At 41.7% G+C, this 7,106-nt stretch overlaps 1 non-coding gene across 1 annotated transcript; it reads left to right on the top strand.

Moving 5' to 3' along the window:
- Positions 1 to 6,664: 6,664 nt before the first annotated feature.
- On the top strand, positions 6,665 to 6,772 carry LOC112738733 (small nucleolar RNA R71). Its single transcript, XR_003169676.1, has one exon. It is a non-coding gene; the product is annotated as a small nucleolar RNA R71 (small nucleolar RNA).
- Positions 6,773 to 7,106: the final 334 nt, after the last annotated feature.

Genomic DNA, 7,106 nt, shown 5'->3' with positions numbered 1-7,106 from the left:
CGAGCTGGATGCATCCTTCTCCTTTGGTGCTGGTGGTTGCTGTGTGGTGCTTCTGATGGGCTTTATCTTGAGCCTTCGGTGGTGAGTACCCACTGGTGGTGTGTTGGGCCTAGGTGAGGGTGATGTGGGATTGGACCTGGAATGGGTTGAGTTGGGTCTAGATGAGGTGGTGGTTGGTTGGGGCTGTGATGATGCTTTAGACTTGGTGGACCTCCTCCTACCTCTACTTGCAGATTGCATAGCAGGCTATGATGATGCCTTAGACCTGGTTATGGGTGTGCTAGATGAAGGTTTCCTCCCTCCTTTGGTTCTCTTGACAACAGCTTACCTAGGCTATTGGGCCTGAAACACATTAAAAAATTCAGTTGATGAACAATTCAATTGTAACCCTAACATACATGTTGTAAACACACTTACATCCAGGGATGGTGGTGCACGAAATTGTGATCATAAAAAATGGCGCCAAAGACTTGGAGCTCTCAAACGTGAATCACACTTTGTCACAATTCCGCACAACTAACCAGCAAGTACACTGGGTCGTCCATGTAATAAACCTTACGTGAGTAAGGGTCGATCCCACGGAGACTGTCCGCTTGAAGCAAGCTATGGTCATCTTGTAAATCTCAGTCAGGAGGATTCAAATGGTTATGGAGGATTGATAATTAAAAGATGAATAAAACATAAAATAAAGATAGAGATACTTATGTAATTCATTGGTGAGAATTTCAGATAAGCGTATGAAGATGCTTTGTTCCTCCTGAACCTCTGGTTTCCCATTGCCTTCTTCCAATCATTCATACTCCCTTCCATGGCAAGCTTTATGTTGGGCATCACCGTTGTCAATGGCTACTTCCCGTCCTCTCAGTGAAAATGTTCTACGCACGCTGTCACCACACGGCTAATCATCTGTCGGTTCTCAATTATGTTGGAATAGGATCCATTGATCCTTTTGCGTCTGTCACACGCCCAACACTCGTGAGTTTGAAGCTCGTCATAGTCATCCCTTCCCAGATCCTACTCAGAATACCACAGACAAGGTTTAGACATTCCAGATCTCAGGAATGGCTGCCAATAATTCTAGCCTATACCACGAAGGTTCTAATCTTAGATTAGAAACCCAAGAGATACGCATTCAAGCCATTACTAGTAGAACAGAGGTGGTTGTCAGGCACATGTTCATAGGTGAGAATGATGATGAGTGTCACGGATCATCACATTCATCAAGTTGAAGAACGAATGAATATCTTAAAGAAGAAGTAGGCGCGAATTGAATAGAAAAACAGTAGTACTTTGCATTAATTCATGAGGAACAGCAGAGCTCCACACCTTAATCTATGGTGTGTAAAAACTCCACCATTGAAAATACAAAAGTAATAAAGGTGTTCATTGGCTTCGGCCCCAGAGGGGGAACCAGAAGAACCAAGATGAAAATACAATAGTAAAAGGTCCTATTTATAGAGAACTAGTAGCCTAGGGTTTACAGAAATAAGTAATTAATGCAAAAATCTTCTTCCGGGCCCACTTGGTATGTGCTTGGGCTGAGCATTGAATCTTTCATATGTAGAGACTTTTCTTGGAGTTAAACGCCAGCTTTTGTGCCAGTTTGGGCGTTTAACTCCAGCTTTTGTGCCAGTTCTGGCGTTTTGACGCCAGAATTCTTAAGCTGACTTGGAACGCCGATTTGGGCCATCAAATCTTAGGCAAAGTATGGACTATTATATATTGCTGGAAAGCTCAGGATGTCTACTTTCCAACACAATTAAGATCCCGCTAATTGGGCTTCTGTAGCTCTAGAAAATCCACTTTGAGTGCAGGGAGATCAGAATCCAACAACATCTGCAGTCCTTTTTCAGCCTCTGAATCAGATTTTTGCTCAGGTCCCTTAATTTTAGCCAGAAAATACCTGAAATCACAGAAAAACACACAAACTCATAGTAAAGTCCAGAAATGTGATTTTTAAATAAAAACTAATAAAAACATAATAAAAACTAACTAAAATATACTAAAAACATACTAAAAATAATGCCAAAAAGCGTATAAATTATCCGCTCATCACAACACCAAACTTAAATTATTGCTTGTCCCCAAGCAACTAAAAATCATATAGGACAAAAAGAATAGAATGTACAATGAATTCCAAAAATATCTATGAAGATCAGTATTAATTAGATGAGCAGGGCTTTTAGCTTTTTGCTTCTGAACAGTTTTGGCATCTCACTTTATCCCTTGAAGTTCAGAATGATTGGCATCTATAGGAGCTCAAAATCCAGATAGTGTTATTGATTCTCCTAGTTAAGTATGTTGATTCTTGAACACAGCTACTTTATGAGTCTTGGCTGTGACCCTAAGCATTTTGTTTTCCAGTATTACCATCGGATACATAAATGCCACAGACACATGACTGGGTGAACCTTTTCAGATTGTGACTCAGCTTTGCTAAAGTCCCCAGTGAGAGGTGTCCAAGGCTCTTAAGCACACTCTTTTTGCTTTGGACCACGACTTTAACCGCTCAGTCTCAAGTTTTCACTTGACATCTTCACGCCACAAGCACATGGTTAGGGACAGCTTGGTTTAGCCGCTTAGGCAAGGATTTTATTCCTATGGGCCCTCCTATCCACTGATGCTCAAAGCCTTGGATCCTTTTTATTTTGCCCTTGCCTTTTAGTTTAAAGGGTTATTGGTTTTTTCTGCTTGCTTTTGTTTTTTTTGTATTCACTGCTTTTTCTTGCTTCAAGAATCAATTTTATGATTTTTCAGATTATCAAATAACATTTCTCCTTCTCCATCATTCTTTCAAGAGCCAATAATTTTAACATTCATGAACAATCAAATTCAAAAATATGCACTGTTCAAGCATTCATTCAGAAAGACAAAAGTATTGCCACCACATCAAAATAATTAATCTGTTATAAAATTCGAAATTCATGCACTTCTTTTTCTTTTTTTAATTAAAAACATTTTCCATTTAAGAAAGGTGATGGATTCATTTTCATATCTTTGAGGCATAGACGCTTAGACACTAGTGATCATGTAATAAATACACAAATATAAATAAACATCAAGCATAATTTTTGAAAAACAGAAAATAAAGAACAAGGAAATTAAAGAACGGGTCCACCTTAGTAATGGCGGCTTGTTCTTCCTGTTGAAGATCTTATGGAGTGCTTGAGCTCCTCAATGTCTCTTTCTTGCCTTTGTTGCTCCTCTCTCATGGTTCTTTGGTCTTCTCTAATTTCATGGAGGAGGATAGAATGCTCTTGGTGCTCCACCCTTAGTAGTCCCATGTTGGAACTTAATTCTCCTAGGGAGGTGTTGATTTGCTCCCAATAGTTTTGTGGAGGAAAATGCATCCCTTGAGGCATCTCAGGGATTTCATGATGAGGAATTTCCTCATGCTCATGGTGAGGTTCTTCTATTTGCTCCATCCTTTTCTTAGTGATGGGCTTATCCTCATCAATGAGGATGTCTTCCTCTATGTGAATTCCAGCTGAATTGCAGAGGTGACAAATGAGGTGAGGGAAGGCTAACCTTGCCAAAGTAGAGGGCTTGTCCGCCACCTTGTAGAGTTCTTGGGAGATAACCTCATGAACTTCTACTTCCTCTCTAGTCATGATGCTATGAATCATGATGGCTCGGTCTATAGTAACTTCAGACCGGTTGCTAGTGGGAATGATTGAGCGTTGGATAAACTCCAACCATCCCCTAGCCACGGGCTTGAGGTCATGCCTTCTTAGTTGAACCGGCTTCCCTCTTGAATCTCTCTTCCATTGAGTGCCTTTTCACAAATGTCTATGAGGACTTGGTCCAACCTTTGATCAAAGTTGACCCTTCTAGTGTAGGGGTGTGCATCTCCTTGCATCATGGGCAAGTTGAATGCTAACCTTACATTCTCCGGACTAAAATCTAAGCATTTCCCAACCTCTTCTTTGAATCTCATGTCGGATCTCCAAATATTCACCCTTTTTGAGTTTGAAAGGGACCTCGGGGATCACCTTCTTCTTGGCCACAACTTCATAGAAGTGGTCTTGGTGCACCCTTGAGATGAATCTCTCCATCTCCCATGACTTGGAGGTGAAAGCTTTTGCTTTCCCTTTCCTCTTTCTAGAGGTTTCTCCAGCCTTAGGTGCCATAAATGGTTATGGAAAAACAAAAAGCAACGCTTTTACCACACCAAACTTAGAATCTTTGCTCGTCCTTGAGCAAAAGAAGAAAGAAGAGAGTAGAAGAAGAAGAAATAGAGGAGATGGAGGGGGCTTAGTGTTTCGCCAAGGGGGAGAAGTAGTGTGTATGTTGTGTGAAAATGAAGGAGTGAAGATGGGTTTATATAGGAGTGGAGAGGGGTGTATGGTTCGGCCATTATGGGTGGGTTTGGGTGGGAAAGTGGTTTGAATTTGAATGGTGAGGTAGGTGGGGTTTTATGAAGGATGGATGTGAGTGGTAAAGAGAATTGTGGGAGTTGATAGGTGAGGGGTTTTTTGGGGAAGAGGTATTGAGGTGATTGGTGAATGGGTAAAGTAGAGAGAGAGGTGGGGTAGGTGGGGATCCTGTGGGGTCTACAAATCCTGAGGTGTCAAGGATATCTCATCCCTGCACCAAGTGGCGTGCAAAAATGCCCCTTTCTGACAATCCTGGCGTTAAACGCCAGGCTGCTGCCCATTTCTGGCGTTTAACGCCAGCTTCTTGCCCATTCCTGGCGTTAAACGCCAGTCTGGTGCCCATTTCTGGCGTTAAACGCCCAGAATGGTGCCAGACTGGGCGTTTAACGCCCATTCTGCTACCCTTACTGGCGTTTAAACGCCAGTAAATTTCTCCTCCAGGGTGTTCTGTTTTTAATACTGTTTTTCCTTCTGTTTTTGTTTTTTCAATTGTTTTTGTGACTTCACATGATCATCAACCTACAAAAAACATAAAATAACAATGGAGAATAAATAAAATTGGGTTGCCTCCCAATAAGCACTTCTTTAATGTCAGTTGCTTGATAGTGGGCTCTCATGGAGCCTCACAGATACTCAGAGCATGATGATGGCCTCTCAACACCAAACTTAGAGTTTGGTTGTGGTCTCCTAACATCAAACTTAGAGTTTGAATGTGGGTATTTTGTTTGACTCTGTATTGAGAGAAGCTTTTCATGCTTCCTCTCCATGGTTACAGAGGGAGATCCTTGAGCCTTAAACACAAGGGAGTCCTCATTCACTTGAAGGACTAATACTCCTCTGTCTACATCAATCACAGCTTTTGCTATGACTAGGAAGGGTCTACTAAGGATGATGGATTCATCTATACACTTTCCAGTCTCTAAGATTATGAAATCAGCAGGGATGTAGTGGTCTTCAACCTTTACCAAGACATCCTCTACAAGTCCATAAGCCCGTTTCTTTGAATTGTCTGCCATCTCCAGTGAGATTCTTGCAGCTTGTACCTCAATGATCCCTAGATTCTCTATTACAGAGAGAGGCATGAGGTTTATGCTTGACCCTAGGTCACACAGAGCCTTTTCAAAGGTCATGGTACCTATAGTACAAGGTATTGAGAACTTTCCAGGATCTTGTCTCTTCAGAGGTAATTTCTGCCTAGTCAAGTCATTCAGTTCTTTAGTGAGCAATGGAGGTTCATTCTCCCAAGTCTCATTACCAAATAACTTGGTGTTTAGCTTCATGATTGCTCCAAGGTACTTAGCAACTTGCTCTTCAGTAACATCTTCATCCTCTTCAGAGGAAGAATACTCATCAGAGCTCATGAATGGCAGAAGTAAATTCAATGGAATCTTTATGGTCTCAGTGTGAGCCTCAGATTCCCATTGTTCCTCATGAGGGAACTCCTTGGAGGCCAGTGGACGTCCAGTGAGGTCTTCCTCAGTGGAGATCACTGCCTCTTCCTCCTCTCCAAGTTCGGCCGTGTGGGTCGTGTTGATGGCCTTGCACTCTCCTTTTGGATTCTCTTCTGTATTGCTTGGAAGAGTACTAGGAGGGAGTTCAGTAACTTTCTTACTCAGCTGACCTACTTGTGCCTCCAAATTTCTAATGGAGGATCTTGTTTCAGTCATGAAACTTTGAGTGGTTTTAATTAGATCAGAGATTACAGTTGCTAAGTCAGAGTGGCTCTGCTTAGAATTCTCTGTCTGTTGCTGAGAAGATGATGGAAAAGGCTTGCTATTGCTAGACCTGTTTCTTCCACCATTATTGTTATTGAAGCCTTGTTGAGGCCTCTGTTGGTCCTTCCATGAGAGATTTGGATGATTTCTCCATGAAGGATTGTAAGTGTTTCCATAGGAATCTCCCATGTAATTCACCTCTTTCGTTGCTGGATTCTCAGGATCATAAGCTTCTTCTTCAAAGGAAGCTTCTTTGGTACTGCCTGTTGCTGCATGTATTTCAGATAGACTCTGAAAAATCATATTGACTTGTTGAGTCAATATTTTGTTCTGAGCCAGTATGGCATTCAGAGTATCAATCTCAAGAACTCCTTTCTTCTGATTTGTCCCATTATTCACAGGATTCCTTTCAGAGGTGTACATGAATTGGTTATTTGCAACCATTTCAATGAGTTCCTGAGCTTCTACAGGCGTCTTCTTCAGATGAAGAGATCCTCCAGCAGAGCTGTCCAATGACATTTTGGACAGTTCAGACAGACCATCATAGAAGATACCTATGATGCTCCATTCTGAAAGCATGTCAGAAGGACACCTTCTGATCAATTGCTTATATCTTTCCCATGCTTCATAGAGGGATTCACCTTCCTTCTGTCTGAAGGTTTGGACTTCCACTCTAAGCTTGCTCAATTTTTGAGGTGGAAAGAACTTTGCCAAGAAGGCATTAACTAGCTTTTCCCAAGAGTTCAGGCTTTCTTTAGGTTGTGAATCCAACCATGTTCTAGCTCTGTCTCTTACAGCAAAGGGGAAGAGCATAAGCTTGTAGACCTCGGGATCAACCCCATTGGTCTTGACAGTATCATAGATTTGCAAGAATTCAGCTAAGAACTGATGAGGATCTTCCAATGGAAGTCCATAAAACTTGCAATTCTGTTGCATTAGAGAAACTAATTGAGGCTTAAGCTCAAAGTTGTTTGCTCCAATGGCAGGAATTGAGATGCTTCTCCCATAGAAGTTA

The sequence above is a fragment of the Arachis hypogaea genome, chromosome 13 (genome assembly GCF_003086295.3).
Source record: "Arachis hypogaea cultivar Tifrunner chromosome 13, arahy.Tifrunner.gnm2.J5K5, whole genome shotgun sequence".
Classification (NCBI taxonomy): Eukaryota; Viridiplantae; Streptophyta; class Magnoliopsida; order Fabales; family Fabaceae; genus Arachis; species Arachis hypogaea.
The sequence above is the reverse complement of the archived record's forward strand: the minus strand, read 5'-3'. Positions and strand labels throughout refer to the sequence as shown.